This window comes from Episyrphus balteatus, chromosome 1, assembly GCF_945859705.1.
Source record: "Episyrphus balteatus chromosome 1, idEpiBalt1.1, whole genome shotgun sequence".
Classification (NCBI taxonomy): Eukaryota; Metazoa; Arthropoda; class Insecta; order Diptera; family Syrphidae; genus Episyrphus; species Episyrphus balteatus.
In genome coordinates, this window is record NC_079134.1 from 145920164 (window position 1) to 145940990 (window position 20827).

At 34.3% G+C, this 20827-nt stretch overlaps 2 protein-coding genes across 2 annotated transcripts in view; one reads left to right on the top strand and one right to left on the bottom strand.

Annotated features, from left to right (window-relative positions):
• The window catches only part of LOC129907356 (proteasome inhibitor PI31 subunit), a 313952-nt gene extending 306678 nt beyond the window's left edge, over positions 1-7274 (bottom strand). The window contains exon 1 of the mRNA XM_055983514.1: positions 7259-7274. The gene's annotated coding sequence lies outside the window, so the exon portion shown is untranslated. The remainder of the gene's footprint in view (positions 1-7258) is intronic.
• Positions 1-20827, top strand: part of LOC129907352 (UPF0605 protein CG18335) — a 205488-nt gene that overhangs the window by 25844 nt on the left and 158817 nt on the right. The gene's annotated exons all lie outside the window — the stretch shown is intronic.

Sequence of the window (20827 nt, forward strand, 5' to 3'; positions counted from 1 at the left end):
AAGAGAGAAAAAAGAAGCAGTTGCTGACAGCGGTTGTAAGAAATCGCAGAATAACTAAAACAACAAATCCAATGGCTCCAGTTTTTGTATGCTTTTTATGTGAGCATTGGCATACAAAATCAATAGGTATATTTGGGAAATATTTAAGCATTTTAAACCTAAAATCCCCTATAAACAAAATTTCGAAAGATGCGAAATTTTTCATTTAATATAATTTTTCCGGATTGGAACAGGTATGTACAGTACATAGATATATCGGGATTACGATTTCGGGTTTTCACTATTATTGTTTCCTATGGTATTATTTAGGTCACAGCTCAATGAATTTCGGGGGCCAGTGTTGCTAGTAAATTTTAAAAGGTAGCAAGAAAAGGGGTTACAGAGAAAAATAGTCCCAGTATTTTTCAAAATGGTTAAAAATAGCCAGTAAAAAGAAGGCAAGAAAAAGGGTCAAAATGCGACCATAAAGTAACGCATCGGCAACATTTCCGGGGACTAATAAGTTAATGTAGCAGATTGGACAAAATATGAAGGGGCTTAAACGTTCAACAAAAAAGTTCTGGCTTTAAGTTCATTGCTTCAACCTTTTAGAAAATTTTCGTATCCAAATCGCAATGAATACTGGTCATAAAAAAAACTATTGAAATCAATTGGATACGAATATCTTCTAAACAATTAAAAATACTTTGTAGTAGAACGTTTTAGCTTCTACAAGAACACATCTTGCTAATTTGATAATAATGACTTTTCAGTAAATTAAAAAATTTTGAAACGTAAAAAATGATTTTTATAATTTTTTTTAGGGTTGACCTCGAATATCTTTCAAATGGTTAGATTTATGAAAAAAGTATACAAGACTTTTTTTGTGGAGCAATCAGTTTCCTACAAGAATATATATGTCTTGTCCATTTGATTTATTATAATTTTTCAATTTGTTACAAAATTAAGAACAAAAACAAATTTTTTAAGATTTTCTCAATTTTTGGACCTCAAATATGTCTTGTCCATTTGATTTATTATAATTTTTCAATTTGTTACAAAATTAAGAACAAAAACAAATTTTCTAATAAACAGTCAGTTAACTGTTCGACAAATAAAGTTATTAGGCTCATAAACAATCAGATAAAAACATTAAATTTTTCAATCAAGAATAATTTATTCTACAGAATAACAAAAAAAAAATTGTCAAATTCAAAAATATTTAAAATTAAACGTCATTTTTATTCATGATTGTTTTTGTTTTCTTGTTTTCCACTGTATTTTTTTCAAAATTCTTTCAAAACAGCTTTGACAACTGACACAATATTTTTATTGAGATTATTCCTTAGAATAATTTTATTCGTCTCTGAAAGAAGCAGATAGATTTATTCTTAGGAATAAGCTATATCTGCCTGTTGAAAAATTGATTTTTTCTCTATCCTTAGGAATAAGTACTAACTGACTGTTTAACTGACTATTGAAAAATTGGCCCTTAAACGGTTAGATAAACTAAAAAAGTGTACAATTCCTTTTTTGTAGAACGTTCAATTTCCTTCAAGAGTAATGTTAAGAAATTTTCTAAAAATTCGATTTTAAAAAATGTACAAAAATTGGATGAATTCACCTCGGGCAAAATTCACCTCAACGAAGCTGACGAAATTTGAACCATTCTCAAAAAACTAATTCATGGTTTCACTTATGCGAAATTTTATGAGCTTTAAGGACTTAAATACATAATTAGAACTCAAACCAACAATGACTTAGAAATTCGGTTATTTTTTGACATTATTTTTTTTTTTTGACAACTTTTGAGTTCGTGTCCATTATTATTTTAAATATTATTATAAATATTTGTATCAAAACTAAAAACTACCAAATTTGATGCACAGTCTGGTGATGAATAAGGTTACTCTACAAATAATCTTGTGATAAAATATTTACAGAGCCGCTTCACATGAAAAACCAGGTAATCATGTTAAAGAGCGGGGGGGGGGAGGGGCTTAAAACCCTCGTGCCCCTTTAATATGGCACCATCACTAAATATTTTAGTAGAATTTATTGAATATTTAGCTATAGGAGAAGTGGGGGCAAGACAGCCCCCTTAGTGTTTGACTGTCTTAAAAACCAATAAAAAAACATCTTTTAAATAGAATAAAGTTTTTATCCATTAAGTTATTATATAAAAAAAAACTGAACAAAAGATAATACGTTTTGAAAAAACATCAAACAAAAAACCGTCTTGCCCCCACATGGGGGTAAGACCACCCTATCAAATTTTGTTGGTAGAAAGACCGTTTCTATTCTTTTAAATGCAGCCTATTTGTAATAATAAAACAATTATGCTATATTTTCATTAGTTCTCACTCCAGCACAAGCTTTTTGGTACCTTTTGGTACATATTTTGCATTTAATCCAACAATACTTTGGATTGGATCAAGAAAACAGTTGCAGATAGAAGGTACAAATACAATCTGCAAAGTCCTCTTCATCAGAATCATCAATTACAGTATTGTTTGGCGCCTGCTGCTAAGCTCTTTGGAAGATTTAACGGTGAACTTCTTTTTCACTTTGTTTAAGCTACCAGACCTTTCAATTTCGCCCATGGGCGGTCTTGCCCCAGTTATATCATATTTGCTGTTCTGTATTATTTTATTTTTTTAAATTTATCTTTATGACTCCTTCTTTCGCAGAAAATACTTTTTAATATTCACTTTGTACTATAAAAAAAAAGGAAAAGTTAAAAATTTTAATTACTTCAGTGTCAAAAATACAACTGACTTTTCACATGAACGATAACAATTTGATGAAAAATCACAAAATTTACCGTAACTCTTCGGGGTCTTAACCGAAATTGCTAAAACTTACAGACGTGATCGATCGTACCAAAGAGCACCTATTTTATACTGCAAGTGTTGCCAATTTTACTTTTTACCATACAACATAGTACGAAAACCGGTTTGCCCCCATAGGTGGTCTTGTTCCCACTTCTCCTACATAAGTAATCTCTATTTATTGATCTGGAGCCTGTTTTTCAAATATGTATATACCATTTTAAAAGGTCACTAGTAATTCCCATAACAGAAGCATTTTCATAGTTTTAATATACATAAATACAATTATGGCAAAATAAATTTTAGGATTTTTTTTTAAACAATTATTTTATTTTATTTTTTTATATTTCAAAATTGAGGCTTTTAGAAATGTAGTTGTTAGATGTTGATTGATAACCACGCAAACATATACCAACTTAAAAAAAAAAGAAACAAATTTTTTTCATAAAAATTATTTGTACAAAACTATTTTTTTTTTTAAATAGTTAAAGCTAGTTAGCGACTTTAGAATTTTTTAAAATGCTTCTAGTAAAAAAAATCAAATTGCAAACTTTTTTGGAGTTCAAATTCATTTAAGTTTCTGTTTCTTCTTTGATTTTTTTTCATGTAGGTACATTCACTTAATTTTAATACAATGAATGTTTTAATTTATGTTACTTGTAAGAGTATTGAAAAAGTAAAAGAAAGTTCATGCGTTTTATTTTTCTTGTGTGAAAGTGACAACTTATATATTTAATGTTTTTAAGGCAACTTTCTGTCAATGTCGATAAAATAAAATTATCTAAATTTGTGCATATAGGGTTTAAATGCGCAGAGTGGGTTTAAATGCCTTTTTGTAGTTAATGTAAGTGCCACTTAAACTTCAAGCTAGTGGAAGTCATGTTCTTTTGGCTTGAAGTTAAAGTTGGCGGGAGTTTTTTGACAACGCAAATGTTTTAAAGATTAATAAAAAACCACTCATCCCCCGTTACTACCCGTTTTGCAAGATCGAATGTTTGTTTTTTTTTTTTTCAAGAATATCATCTTATTAGTTTATAAATATAACTAATTCAAAATTGACTTCAATGAGATATGAAAGGTTAAAAATATTTACCCTATTTTCTGAAAAAAAAAAACACACCACAAATAATGTTTATATGAACCTTTAATTTGCATGTCTTTCAGCAATATTTATTATTTCTTTACTGACCATGACATTACGCCATAACCTTATCAAATTTACATTCTCTTATTAAGTGATGACGGTAGACCTCTTCATTCATGTATAGCCTGCGTACCCTACCCATTTTGGTATTTTATTTTTTTTTTCGTGTTGCAACTTTATCCCAACAACTACTGCACTTATGCAATTGGCAACTAACCACAATTTACTTTGTCGACGCGATGATTTAACTTGGCCTATTATTCCTCTGGGCCATGTGACAGTGAACGGACGACACGACTACGACGATGAAGAATAAAACAACAACGATACTTCGATGATGTCGATATGGAGGGACGTGTTTCCGTATTTCGTGTTTCCTTCAGCACACAACATATAGACTCAGGCAATCTTCACTTGTTGCCATTCTATAGCGCGTCAAAACTTTACTTTACGTTTGCGAAAAATGCGCCTCAAAAAGCCCCACCTCGGTGTAATCCATCTTTGGCCAAACAAACACAAAAAAGCCAACAACAACAAAAACACCAACAATAAGACGCGTGACTGCTCTTCTGCACTTAACATGCACATAGCCACTTTTCCGCGAACAAACCGCTTTGCTGTCTCCCTCGCTCTCTTAGATCCCTCGCTGGTTAGATCCGTAAAGTGGTCTCCATCAATCTATCGTGGTTCAGTGAACTTTTTTGGCCATCCAACACACCACCAACAATGACTCAATTCATGTTATGATGCTTGATCTACGCACCACTTTTGGAATAAAAGGTACACATAAAGCTTCCTCGAAAACCGTCACAAATTCGAAGAGGGAACGGTACCGCTACGCTGATGGCCCGTAAGACCGAAACCGAAGCCCACCCATACTGTGTGGTATAGTGCGCATTGGTGTCGAGTCAATGAATGAATGTGTTGAATGTGTTGTGTCGAGTCAAGCAGACAAATCACCTGTCGCGGACAATTTTGTGTGAGCGATCAATATTGTAAAAAACTTGTCACAGTGGAGTTATTGACATAAAAATCTGGACAAAAATGAAAAAAGTTCTAATTTTTGTCTACAATCAGACTCGAGACCCTATCAAAAGGTTAGAAAATATTTTCTGATTTGATTTTTGGCCAACATTTAGTGCAAAAAATCCCACTGTACAATATAAGCCGGGCTAAGTGGGACCAGACTAGGCCTGTGTCAGTGTTTTGTTTTTACTTTTTCTTCTTCTTCTTTTTTCTCAAAAGAAGGTGCTGAGTGCTAGAATATCATGGTTAATTTGTATGGATGGTCGCACGTTGTCGGTTATTAATTATACGCTCTTTTCATATGAATATCGCGCACATCCGCCCACGGAATTTTCTTTTGAAATTTTCATATATACCGGCGACATAATCTGCAACGGACATTCACATTAAAATGTGAGTATATACTCTTGCAGAGCCACCAGGCGACGCAGTAGGTCGGCCCGGGTATGTGTTTTTCCCAAAGCAAACGTTAGATATATAAATTTGTTTCGAAATTCTTTAAGGTTACTTATACCAACCATAAAATTTGTACTTAGACTTACCTAACCATTGTACCGCGCATGATAAGTGAAGAATTTGATTTTTTGGGTGATGTTTGTTTTGAGAAATTACTTTTGGTATGCTGACAAGCTTGTCTAGAATTTGTTTTTTTTTTTTTTAAGAGAGGAAAAGAATGTTGTTTTGACTTTGATTGGTGACCATATAATAAAATTTGCGGGTGATGGACAGTGGAAACATAATAACAAGAAATTTGGTTTTTGGGTCAGTTATGTTGTTTTCGATGGGGTTTTTGGAATGAGTGAAGTAATTATTGTATTTAAAAAAGTTTTAATTGTGTTTAATTATTTTTAAACTTTTCATCTTTTACCATCTTCAATATATTTTTGTTTTAATCAATGCATTAGAAAAATTGAATGCAAATAACAAGAAGAGCCCAATGAATTTTTTTATACAAAACAAAATTCGGCCGAATCTGCTAAGGTGGTATTTGATAGTTGACAGTCAAATTGATCTTTTTTCTATGCTGTAAAACCAGTAAAACAACAACAAAATTATGCAATTTGACTGTCACTTATCAATTATCACCTTAGCCGATTCGACCATAGACTAGTTTTTTATATTGATTTTTTTATATAGATTTATGTACAACAGGGCGTATACGTAACTTTTTGTTCAACTTTTTACTAGCGAATTCATAAAAAAATCTCCTCGAGATGACAATCAGAAATGACATTATGACGATAGAGAATGCAACATTAGTGGGGTCCCACAATTTTGTTTGTCTGACCAGTCTGTATCTTGAAGTGAAGCCTTAACTACAGAACTTGTTATTTATGAATTATGACTTTTAAAAGTTATCCTAACCTAGAGCCAAAATTGAAATTTAATTTTTAGAGTAAAAATTCACGGTACTTTCCATAAAAAAATTTAAAAAATTTTTTTACTTAATAATGGCTTTAACAATTTTTATAAATTTGTATGTATGTTAGAAAAAAAACATTTTTTGAACCGTTATTTATGTTTCCTGTCATAGAACTGTTTTCTTTACTTTTAACTAATTCGTAAGCGATTCATCGGTTTTTAAGGATCTTTTTTTACAAAAATGCATTATTGTAACCGTAAAATTATTAATAAATAAAATAAAAAAACATATTTTTTGATGATTTTATTTAAATTTTTTTTTTAAATCATTTTTTTTATTTATTGAAACGTTGTTTTTATGTGTCTTAAAATAATTTTTTTATTTAATGTCAAATAGGAAAATTATTTTTTTTTTTTTTTCAAAAACCGGAGAATAAACGGGGCAACACCCCCCACCCCCTCCCGTCTTTTAATGTTTGACTAGCTAAAAAACCAATACAAAAAACATGATTTACTCAATTAAAATAAAAAAAAATTAAAAATACTGAACAAAAGATGATACCTACGTTTTGAAAACACGTACCTAACAAAAAACGGTTCTGCCTCCAAATGGGGACAAGAACGCCCGATAACAAAACCGACTTCCATGGCTAAAACTGGGTTTTATGGTTTTTCTAATAGTTCCTATGGTCCGAACTGAACGAAATTGCAAATGGGACCACATGACATCCACCAGCTTTCCAATACAAAAAGAATTATTAAAATTGGTTCACTCAGTCCAAAGTAATGAGGTAACAAAAAAAAAAAAAAAAAATACAATACCTCCTCCTTTTTGGAAGTCGAAAATAAAGATACGAATTTCATACTTAAAAACAATATCTACTAGATAGATATTTTTATCTCGTTATAATATATTTTATTTTTAATTTTTGCCGAACCACGAAAATTAGCTCAGAAAGAATTATTAATTTATCTGTACACCATGGTGTATGCGCAACTTTTTTCTTAGTTTTTTTTATTTGTTTTTTAAAAGAGTTTGGCAGTACTTTTATTCAAATTTCATTGAAAATCTAAGCTTTTGTTTATAATATTGACAAAATTTTTATAACAAAGTGAGCTGTCAGTGATGCGTTCACTGGTATTGAAACAGAAGCGACGAAAATTCTTTTGTCTGTTTATGATACGAACAAAAAGTCATTGAGAAGATAACCCCGACGTATAGCCTAATATAAGAGCTGCTCCCAGATTTTTAAAAAATTAACTTTTTGAATTTTTGTATGCCAATCGTTTGTGATTCGTTTGTGACTGTTCGTGACAGTAATGAAAAGTTTTGTGACTCGCTAGTTTTTTGTTATTAACAAATTTTAAAAAAAAGTTCCAGTTAGCCATTTTGTTTTCTTAAACTGAAATAGTATAGACTTTTTTATACTCATTCGATCAGACATCGTTTGTGACTCCTGAATATATCAATAAAATCGTTTGTGACAACTTTGTTTTTGAGAAAAAAAAAGAAAAACTAATTGAATTTCACCATACTTTAATTTTGTTTATCAATATGGGCAGACTAAGCATAGAATTCATGATGCTGAAATGATTTTTTATATTTTGAGGTGAGCAACATTTCGCAATGTATACAAGCATACAAGATTATTTGTAAGCATAAACTAAGGTGGTTTCTACTTCAAAGATAGGAAATGGAGTTTGAATTTTTAATTTATTAATCAAAATAAGTCTGCTTCTACCATCTTTCATCTAAACTCTTACGGGGAACCTTATCTAATGTTTGATTCATTCGATTGAAAATTGTTTACATATTTCGTATTTACCAATAAAATCGTTTGTGGCTTAATAAATTGTTTGTGACAGCCTATTTTTCACAATTTTGTAATAGCTGGCAGGGGCGTACACACCATTGGGGCAAGTGAGGCGGTGCTCCGGGGCCCCCGACATGCAAGGGCCTTGACTGGAGACAATGCAGAAAAGGCAATTTATTTTAAAAGTAACGAAGCAAAAAATGAATCACAATTTTCAATAGAATGAGTACAAATTCAAACCATGATTTTGATATAATGAAAGTAGGCAGAAAACTCAAAGTCGAAGGTTGTTCTTTTTTTAAGGGATCTAATGGTTTTAACTTGATAAAAAGTATAATACGTCAAAAAAGATTCTCTAAAAGTTATAAAAAAAATATTTTTTTGGATCGTTATTATCGATACCTGCTATTGAACTGTTTTCTTGGTTTCTGACTTTTTCGTCAATGATGTGACTGATTTCAACTTAAATTTTTGTATAAAACTGTTTTATATGTCTTAATGTTTAAAATAAGAAAAATATAAAAAAAACAATATTTATGGATTTTTGTTTTTAACTAAAATGTTTTTTGTTTTATTTTATATTTTTTTCTTTTAACGGATCAATGAATTTTTTGGAAGTATTTTGTTTTTACTGTCATTACAAAAAAAAAATTTCTAAAAGATTTTTTCTGTGCAATAAATTTAATGGCATGCTTTGTTTGGAGGTCAAAACTACTTAAAGACGAGTAATTTTTAAAAAATTGTATATTATTTTAAAATTTTAACCAAAAATTTAAAAAAAATCTCTTTTATGTACATTTTAAAAAGCTTAGGTATTTAAAACATTTTTTTACAAAAGAGCTAGTTCGTTCGGCCCAATCATTGTTTGTAAGTCTTACATCAAAAATTCAACGTGCATTAGATTTTGATATAATACATTTAAAAAAAACTGAGAGCCCCATAATTGCTAGTTCAAAAAAAGATGTCATTATTATCACATTATTCAATCATCATCATTTAATGAATACATATTAAAATACTACAATACGCTGTAGATTTTGGCTTTTACCAACAAGCTTCTCCATCCAACTCTATTCTTAGCTTAATTTAATATAATATTTTTTAATTACTAAATCCTTGCAAAAAATATGTTTCTGTAGAGCAAATAAAAAGTAGTTCTTGTAAAAAAAAAAAGAGTGTGTGTACACATGTACATTGTACACGCGACTGAAGTTATACTTCTCATTCAGTATTATGTAAATGAATTTCGTTTGATATTTTTAATTTCTATTATTAAATTAATTAATCCACACTTCGTTTTTTTACATTTTTATCAAGTGAACAATAAATTAATTCTTTCATCCTCCTTGCGTGTATGTAGTTTTCAATTTATTCTGTGAAATTAACAATCCGGTTTTTGACTTTTTTCAAAATTCCGAGAAAATCACGTTTGAAAGTTGGGGCAAATTTTTTTTTCTTCGAAAAATCCCCCAATCTTTGAACGCTCCTGGAAGCTAAACTGCTTAAGAGCAATTTTTGGGAGTGATGCCAAATGATAGCTTGTGTCATGGGCCTACGCTTTGCACATTGTCAGATTTTTTAAAAAATCGACTTCCATGTTAAACCGCCACATCATGCCTATTTTTTCAGAATCGTGCCTATTTTTTTTTTACTTTTTAGTTCTCCCGGTTTGAGAACACGTGGACCTACAGGGATGAGAAATGTACCCAAATGTAGGTTAGAGTCTCCGCTACCTTTTGGCATCAAAACATTTTTTTTTTTTTCATTTTCTTCAAAATTCCGAGACATAGGCGTTGGAAGTTGGGGGAGCGAAAAAACTTCTGGGAGCTGAGCGCTTTGATCCTAGATCAACAGGGGAGTGGTGCCATATGAAAGCTTATATTCTCAGCTACCCGATAGTGGTATAATCCGGTTTTTCGATTTTTTTTTTTAAATTCCGAGAAAATCGCGTTTGAAAGTTGGGGTAAAATTTTTTTTCGAAAAATCCCCGAATCTTTGAACGCTCCTTGAAGCTAAACCGCTTGAGAGCAATTTTTGGGAGTGATGCCAAATGATAGCTTGTGTCATGGGCCTACGCTTTGCACATTGTCAGATTTTTAAAAAATCGACTTCCATGTTAAACCGCCACATCATGCCTATTTTTTCAGAATCGTGCCTATTTTTTTTTACTTTTAAGTTCTCCCGGTTTGAGAACACGTATACCTACAGGGATGAGAGTTGTACCCAAATGTAGGTTAGAGTTCCCGCTACCTTTTGGCATCAAAAAATTTTTTTCATTTTCTTCAAAATTCCGAGATATAGGCGTTGGAAGTTGGGGCGCTCACTTTCAGCTCAGCTCATTTCCAGCTCAGCTCAAATGAGCTGAGCTATGGTACCTAGTTCAAATTTGAGCTGAGCTGTGAGCTGAGCTGAAATGTGAGCTTTTTGCAACCCTGGCAACTTGCCACATGGAAATTACCACATGCAACTTGCCACATACAACTTGCCGCATGTAACTTGCCACATGCAACTTGCTACACGCAACTTGCCACATGCAGCTTGCCACATGCAACTTGCCCCACGCAACTTGCCACATACAACTTGCCACATGCAACTTGCCACATGCAACTTGCCACATACAACTTGCCACATGCAACTTGCCACATGAAACATGTAACTTGCAACGTGTTGTGTGTTTTATGTTTGCCGTACTGCGGCGTACTGCATTTTTAAATACTAAAGTACTTCCTACTCTAAAGGTGAAACGACAGCCCTGCTACCCAGGGTGATCGCGTCATAATCCCTTTGACATTCTTGTCAAAAAGTAAATTTTCATACCCACCCTCCCATAAGAAGTATAACTTCAAAAACTCAATAGGTAAAGACAAAACCTTAAAATTAATTCAGTTTATTTCATAAAGCACACTGAAGCAACATTTTCAAAAAAATTTACATACAAATACTCCCAAAGCAGGTAGGTACCCTATACAGATAAAACCCTGGAAATCCATACTATTTTAACATTTTTGATCAATGTTATGTGCTTTATTGTAAAATGACGCCCGCGTCACTTTATCATAAAATGACGCCCGGGTCAATTTATTGTAAAATGACGCCGGCGTCACTTTATCATAAAATGACGCCCGCGTCATTTTATCATAAAATGACGCCCGGGTTATTTTATTGTAAAATGATGCCCGCGTCACTTTATCATAAAATGACGCCCGCGTCACTTTATCATAAAATGACGCCCGCATCACTTTATCATAAAATAACGCCCGGGTCAATTTATTGTAAAATGACGCCGGCGTCACTTTATCATAAAATGACGCCCACGTCATTTTATCATAAAATGACGCCCACGTCATTTTATCATAAAATGACGCCCGGGTCAATTTATTGTAAAATGACGCCGGCGTCACTTTATCATAAAATGACGCCCGCGTCATTTTATCATAAAATGACGCCTGGGTCACTTTATTGTAAAATGACGCCCGCGTCATTTTATCGCCCGGGTCATTTTATCATAAAATGACGCCCGGGTCACTTTATTGTAAAATGACGCCCGCGTCATTTTATCATAAAATGACGCCCGGGTCAATTTATTGTAAAATGACGCCGGCGTCACTTTATCATAAAATAACGCCCGCGTCATTTTATCATAAAATGATGCCCGCGTCACTTTATCATAAAATGACGCCCGCGTCACTTTATCATAAAATGACGCCCGGGTCAATTTATTGTAAAATGACGCCGGCGCCACTTTATCATAAAATGACGCCCACGTCATTTTATCATAAAATGACGCCTGGGTCACTTTATTGTAAAATGACGCCCGCGTCATTTTATCATAAAATGACGCCCGGGTCATTTTATCATAAAATGACGCCCGGGTCACTTTATTGTAAAATGACGCCCGCGTCATTTTATCATAAAATGACGCCCGGGTCAATTTATTGTAAAATGACGCCGGCGCACAGTGTGTCGAGTCCATACAAAAGTTTATCATAAATACTTGCAGCTAAGTTTTTGGAGTTTTAATATCTTTTTTTGTGTTTTTATGGCAGGAATAGAAAAAAAAATTACAAATTAACAAATTAAACAACCTATTACTTTTTTTTTAGTATAATTTATGAAATTAACATTTATTGAAGAAGCCACTTGTGAGCAAAATTAATTTTTTTTTATATATAAACAAAAATATACTTTTCGTAAGGTTTTTGGTGTGCTGAACTCGAATCCGAACTCAGAAAAATTCTATCATATCACGTTTTTGAAATATTCCCGTTAGAAAATCTGAAATGTCGTTTTTTAACAGTTTTTGAGGTTATGTTCTTGAAAGTGGTGATTTATTTTAAATAAATTTGTGACAGTTTCTAAAAGAACTAAATGTTTTCTTTTAAAGCCCGTTTAAATCTTTTCAATATCTTTTTTCTACCTTGAGAAATCTTAAGTTGAAGTCAACTTGTTTTGTTTATCTTCTCTATACAAAAAAATTGTATGTTTATTTGCGTTTCATAGCAAATCTCGAATAGTTTTTTGTCAATCGCTTTCAAATTTTGAAATAACGTTTTATTTGCATTTTCGTAAATTCTTATATCGGCGAGGTTGGTAAATACGCTATAATACACAGTAGAGCGTGGCCGGGTCAAGTAATTATATTAAAGATCTAGTATGCAGAAAAATATAATTTTTTTCTTGTTGAAAACAATATTTAAAATATTTTTAATTACATAAACAGCTTTTTGTTACTTGTGTATGGCTAAAAATTATTAAAAACATCGATTTTTTCATTTTTGTGATCCCCTTGAAGATGTTTCTCAAAAAATGAATTATTTTGAGTACTTGACTCGTAGCACATAAATGTGAATATCTCTGGTAATCGCAAACAGAAGCAGACCAAACTTTGCCAATATTAAGTACAGGCCTATGGCAAAATAATATAAAAAAATTATCGATATGATTTAATAAGTATTTTTTTAAATTAAGTTTAAAAATTAAATTTTTTTTTTTTGGCCATTTATCAAAGAAATTTTAATAACTCATATATAATTTTATAAATTTAATTTTTTTTTGTTATACGTTTTACAACAACACTCAAATAAACAAAATAGCATTAACAAAATTTTTCAAACAATTACCAAACTTGAAATATATACTCTCAAAGATTCCCATAAATTCCTCAAAATATTTTCGTTTTCCGAGGTACTCATGTTTCGGAGCTTATTTTGAATACATAACCTGGGTTATTTTGTAAGATAAATATGTTTTCATATGAGTTGACACTTCTAAATTATATTTTCATAGCAAAAATATTAATTTTTAACAAAAAAAAAGTGATTTATCATAAGGGGACGACACACTGTGCGGCGTCACTTTATCATAAAATAACGCCCGCGTCACTTTATCATAAAATGACGCATGGGTCAATTTATTGTAAAATGACGCCGGCGTCACTTTATCATAAAATGACGCCCACGTCATTTTATCATAAAATGACGCCTGGGTCACTTTATTGTAAAATTACGCCCGCGTCATTTTATCATAAAATGACGCCCGGGTCATTTTATCATAAAATGACGCCCGGGTCAATTTATTGTAAAATGACGCCGGCGTCACTTTATCGTAAAATGACGCCCACGTCATTTTATCATAAAATGACGCCTGGGTCACTTTATTGTAAAATGACGCCCGCGTCATTTTATCATAAAATGACGCCCGGGTCATTTTATCATAAAATGACGCCCGGGTCACTTTATTGTAAAATGACGCCCGCGTCACTTTATCATAAAATGACGCCCGGGTCAATTTATTGTAAAATGACGCCGGCGTCACTTTATCATAAAATGACGCCCGCGTCATTTTATCATAAAATGACGCCCGGGTTATTTTATTGTAAAATGATGCCCGCGTCACTTTATCATAAAATGACGCCCGCGTCACTTTATCATAAAATGACGCCCGCATCACTTTATCATAAAATGACGCCCGGATCAATTTATTGTAAAATGACGCCGGCGTCACTTTATCATAAAATGACGCCCGCGTCATTTTATCATAAAATGACGCCCGGGTTATTTTATTGTAAAATGATGCCCGCGTCACTTTATCATAAAATGACGCCCGGGTCAATTTATTGTAAAATGACGCCGGCGTCACTTTATCATAAAATGACGCCCGCGTCATTTTATCATAAAATGACGCCCGGGTTATTTTATTGTAAAATGATGCCCGCGTCACTTTATCATAAAATGACGCCCGCGTCACTTTATCATAAAATGACGCCCGCATCACTTTATCATAAAATGACGCCCGGGTCAATTTATTGTAAAATGACGCCGGCGTCACTTTATCATAAAATGACGCCCGCATCACTTTATCATAAAATGACGCCCGGGTTATTTTATTGTAAAATGATGCCAGCGTCACTTTATCATAAAATGACGCCCGCGTCACTTTATCATAAAATGACGCCCGCATCACTTTATCATAAAATGACGCCCGGGTCAATTTATTGTAAAATGACGCCGGCGTCACTTTATCATAAAATGACGCCCGCGTCATTTTATCATAAAATGACGCCCGCGTCATTTTATCATAAAATGACGCCCGGGTTATTTTATTGTAAAATGATGCCAGCGTCACTTTATCATAAAATGACGCCCGCGTCACTTTATCATAAAATGACGCCCGCGTCACTTTATCATAAAATGACGCCCGGGTTATTTTATTGTAAAATGATGCCAGCGTCACTTTATCATAAAATGACGCCCGCGTCACTTTATCATAAAATGACGCCCGCATCACTTTATCATAAAATGACGCCCGGGTCAATTTATTGTAAAATGACGCCGGCGTCACTTTATCATAAAATGACGCCCGCATCACTTTATCATAAAATGACGCCCGGGTCAATTTATTGTAAAATGACGCCGGCGTCACTTTATCATAAAATGACGCCCGCGTCACTTTATCATAAAATGACGCCCGCGTCACTTTATCATAAAATGACGCCCGCGTCACTTTATCATAAAATGACGCCCGGGTTATTTTATTGTAAAATGATGCCAGCGTCACTTTATCATAAAATGACGCCCGCGTCACTTTATCATAAAATGACGCCCGCATCACTTTATCATAAAATGACGCCCGGGTCAATTTCTTGTAAAATGACGCCGGCGTCACTTTATCATAAAATGACGCCCGCATCACTTTACCATAAAATGACGCCCGGGTCAATTTATTGTAAAATGACGCCGGCGTCACTTTATCATAAAATGACGCCCGCGTCACTTTATCATAAAATGACGCCCGCGTCACTTTATCATAAAATGACGCCCGGGTTATTTTATTGTAAAATGATGCCAGCGTCACTTTATCATAAAATGACGCCCGCGTCACTTTATCATAAAATGACGCCCGCGTCACTTTATCATAAAATGACGCCCGGGTTATTTTATTGTAAAATGATGCCAGCGTCACTTTATCATAAAATGACGCCGGCGTCACTTTATCATAAAATGACGCCCGCGTCACTTTATCATAAAATGACGCCCGGGTTATTTTATTGTAAAATGATGCCAGCGTCACTTTATCATAAAATGACGCCCGCGTCACTTTATCATAAAATGACGCCCGCATCACTTTATCATAAAATGACGCCCGGGTCAATTTATTGTAAAATGACGCCGGCGTCACTTTATCATAAAATGACGCCCGCATCACTTTATCATAAAATGACGCCCGGGTCAATTTATTGTAAAATGACGCCGGCGTCACTTTATCATAAAATGACGCCCGCGTCACTTTATCATAAAATGACGCCCGGGTTATTTTATTGTAAAATGATGCCAGCGTCACTTTATCATAAAATGACGCCCGCGTCACTTTATCATAAAATGACGCCCGCATCACTTTATCATAAAATGACGCCCGGGTCAATTTATTGTAAAATGACGCCGGCGTCACTTTATCATAAAATGACGCCCGCGTCACTTTATCATAAAATGACGCCCGGGTCAATTTATTGTAAAATGACGCCGGCGTCACTTTATCATAAAATGACGCCCGCGTCACTTTATCATAAAATGACGCCCGCGTCACTTTATCATAAAATGACGCCCGGGTCAATTTATTGTAAAATGACGCCGGCGTCACTTTATCATAAAATGACGCCCACGTCATTTTATCATAAAATGACGCCTGGGTCACTTTATTGTAAAATGACGCCATTTTATCATAAAATGACGCCCGGGTCATTTTATCATAAAATGACGCCCGGGTCACTTTATTGTAAAATGACGCCCGCGTCATTTTATCATAAAATGACGCCCGGGTCAATTTATTGTAAAATGACGCCGGCGTCACTTTTTCATAAAATAACGCCCGCGTCATTTTATCATAAAATGACGCCCGGGTTATTTTATTGTAAAATGACGCCCGCGTCACTTTATCATAAAATGACGCCCGGGTCAATTTATTGTAAAATGACGCCGGCGTCACTTTATCATAGCATGACGCCCACGTCATTTTATCATAAAATGACGCCTGGGTCACTTTATTGTAAAATGACGCCCGCGTCATTTTATCATAAAATGACGCCCACGTCATTTTATCATAAAATGACGCCCGGGTCACTTTAATGTAAAATGACGCCCGCGTCATTTTATCATAAAATGACGCCCGGGTCAATTTATTGTAAAATGACGCCGGCGTCACTTTATCATAAAATAACGCCCGCGTCACTTTATCATAAAATGACGCATGGGTCAATTTATTGTAAAATGACGCCGGCGTCACTTTATCATAAAATGACGCCCACGTCATTTTATCATAAAATGACGCCTGGGTCACTTTATTGTAAAATGACGCCCGCGTCATTTTATCATAAAATGACGCCCGGGTCATTTTATCATAAAATGACGCCCGGGTCAATTTATTGTAAAATGACGCCGGCGTCACTTTATCATAAAATGACGCCGGCGTCACTTTATCATAAAATGACGCCCACGTCATTTTATCATAAAATGACGCCTGGGTCACTTTATTGTAAAATGACGCCCGGGTCACTTTATTGTAAAATGACGCCCGCGTCACTTTATCATAAAATGACGCCCGGGTCAATTTATTGTAAAACGACGCCGGCGTCACTTTATCATAAAATGACGCCCGCGTCATTTTATCATAAAATGACGCCCGGGTTATTTTATTGTAAAATGATGCCCGCGTCACTTTATCATAAAATGACGCCCGCGTCACTTTATCATAAAATGACGCCCGCATCACTTTATCATAAAATGACGCCCGGGTCAATTTATTGTAAAATGACGCCGGCGTCACTTTATCATAAAATGACGCCCGCGTCATTTTATCATAAAATGACGCCCGGGTTATTTTATTGTAAAATGATGCCCGCGTCACTTTATCATAAAATGACGCCCGCGTCACTTTATCATAAAATGACGCCCGCATCACTTTATCATAAAATGACGCCCGGGTCAATTTATTGTAAAATGACGCCGGCGTCACTTTATCATAAAATGACGCCCGCGTCACTTTATCATAAAATGACGCCCGGGTCAATTTATCATAAAATGACGCCCACGTCATTTTATCATAAAATGACGCCTGGGTCACTTTATTGTAAAATGACGCCATTTTATCATAAAATGACGCCCGGGTCATTTTATCATAAAATGACGCCCGGGTCACTTTATTGTAAAATGACGCCCGCGTCATTTTATCATAAAATGACGCCCGGGTCAATTTATTGTAAAATGACGCCGGCGTCACTTTATCATAAAATAACGCCCGCGTCATTTTATCATAAAATGACGCCCGGGTTATTTTATTGTAAAATGATGCCCGCGTCACTTTATCATAAAATGACGCCCGGGTCAATTTATTGTAAAATGACGCCCGCGTCACTTTATCATAAAATGACGGCCGGGTCACTTTATTGTAAAATGATGCCCGCGTCACTTTATCATAAAATGACGCCCGGGTTATTTTATTGTAAAATGATGCCCGCGTCACTTTATCATAAAATGACGCCCGCGTCATTTTATCATAAAATGACGCCCGCGTCACTTTATCATAAAATGACGCCCGGGTCAATTTATTGTAAAATGACGCCGGCGTCACTTTATCATAAAATGACGCCCGCGTCACTTTATCATAAAATGACGCCCACGTCATTTTATCATAAAATGACGCCCGGGTCACTTTATCATAAAATGACGGCCGGGTCACTTTATTGTAAAATGACGCCCGCGTCATTTTATCATAAAATGACGCCCGTATCACTTTATTGTAAAATGACGCCCGCGTCATTTTATCATAAAATGACGGCCGGGTCACTTTATTGTAAAATGATGCCCGCGTCACTTTATCATAAAATGACTTTATCATAAAATGACGGCCGGGTCACTTTATTGTAAAATGACGCCCGCGTCATTTTATCATAAAATGACGCCCGGGTCACTTTATTGTAAAATGACGCCCGCGTCACTTTATCATAAAATGACGGCCGGGTCACTTTATTGTAAAATGATGCCCGCGTCACTTTATCATAAAATGACGCCCGCGTCACTTTATCATAAAATGACGCCCGGGTCATTTTATTGTAAAATGATGCCCGCGTCACTTTATTGTAAAATGACGCCCGCGTCATTTTATCATAAAATGACGCCCGGGTCACTTTATTGTAAAATAACGCCCGCGTCATTTTATCATAAAATGACGCCCGGGTCACTTTATTGTAAAATGACGCCCGCGTCACTTTATCATAAAATTTATTTTGTATTTTTGCTGTAACATTTTTCTTAAAATATCAGAATATTCATATCCTTCTTCCGATTACTTCAAACATTACAAAAGTAATCGATTTAACATTATTTTTCTTCAAATACAAAAAATGTGATCCCAAATCAAATATAAGTTACAAAGGCTTTTACTGCTTACAATGTGGGTTTTTATATTTTAACTTTTTTTTATTTTTCAATTGTTCTAAATAAATCTTTTCATTTTTATGTTTCATGGCTTCCTGTAATCTTTTACAAGAAACTTTTATCTCAAAACTTTAATACCTCACTTGAAGTCCTGCAAAAGAAACAAGCACACAAAAATTTAGACGACGGCGACTACGAAAAAAAACTTTTCCTTTAGAATGTCATGAAGTTGAAAAACTTTCCAGACACCTTCACGAGAGCTAACATGGGGACAAAAATAAAAACCAAAGAAGAAGAAAAAAGACGAACAAAAGTTAACTCATTTGAAAAACAAACAAGTTCAATCATTCTCTTAAAGGGTCTTTAGCTTGTTAGACTTCCGGTATTTAGACTTTAGCATTTTCCAATTTGTATAATTTTTTTTTCTTTTTTGTAGAAAAAAAATAAATACAAGAAGAACTTAACAAAAAAAATATCGTTTGTAAAAATAAACTAAACGAAGAGTTAAAAGAAGAACTAATGACATCGAAGACAAATAAAGGCAAACTTAAACTGAAGAAAAAAAAACGGAAATGCAAATCGATTTGTGTACTCGAATATTGTCATCGTCGTCGGAAAGTCGTTGTGTCGTTGTTTGACTACAAATGTTCCAGCAATCGGCACAAACATGGTTCGCATCGCCAACACTATCACCGTCACCGCCACCGCAATTGCCAACCAACCATCCAGAGTCCAAGTCCAGCCAGAACCTCAAAACTCTTTTGCGTGCAATTCATTGCGGGTTTAGTAATTATTACATGCGACTAAGTACGCAGTTTGTATACAGAACAGATGCATATAGACAGACGGGATAAGGCATGCAGGCAAAGAAAGGTCACTAGGAGGAGGAAGAGCATCACAAAACATCAGTGGTGTCTTTTTAATACTTTTGTAGTAGATTTAGTACTTTTTTTCACAATTAGAAGATAGAATTTGTCGATAAAAGTTAAAGGACTTAAGATTCTAGGTTGAGGAAAAGTACAAGAAAATTTAGTATCTGCTCCTAAAGTAGTGAATATGATACTTTTTTTTTTGTTTTTGATGATTTTATCTACCAACCTTGATAAAAAGTAGTGAATAGTTGCGAGATTTATCAGTTGATTCGTTTAAACTGGTTTAACTCACTCAAAATGAATAGAAACAAAAAATCAAAAATTTAATATGAAGAAGACAGCACTGGTGGACAATCGTTTAAAGAGTCCCATGCCAATTGTTCAAATGATGGAACAACATATGCTTACGATAGTTGATTTTCAATTGGCTTGTGCTATCGTCGGTCGGTCGTTGTTGTCTTTTGGACTTGGAGAGGGTGGAGACGCACAGGGTTATTTGGTTTTTCCCATGAGACAGGGAGTCCGATGGCGTTTTTATTCCCATTTCCCTGCTGCTGTGGATGCATGCAAAAAGGCCCTTCTTACTTTGTATAAGTGCGGGCAGCATTCTGGAACTAAACTATGGGGGTATCTTTGTTCAGTAAATTGTATAATATCAGTTTTAACGGATCATTTTGTTCGTTGTCCCTATTACATTGATACCGATATACACAAATGGTTGTTTTCAGTTTTTTTTTTTCTTTTTTCATTACCGATATTATAGGGAAACTAATTACAGCATCCCTGTGTAATTGGCATGGAGGGAGTTTTAATTGCAAATTGATTTGTATTTTTTTTTTCTTCTATTTTTATCCGTTTGCATTTTTTATAA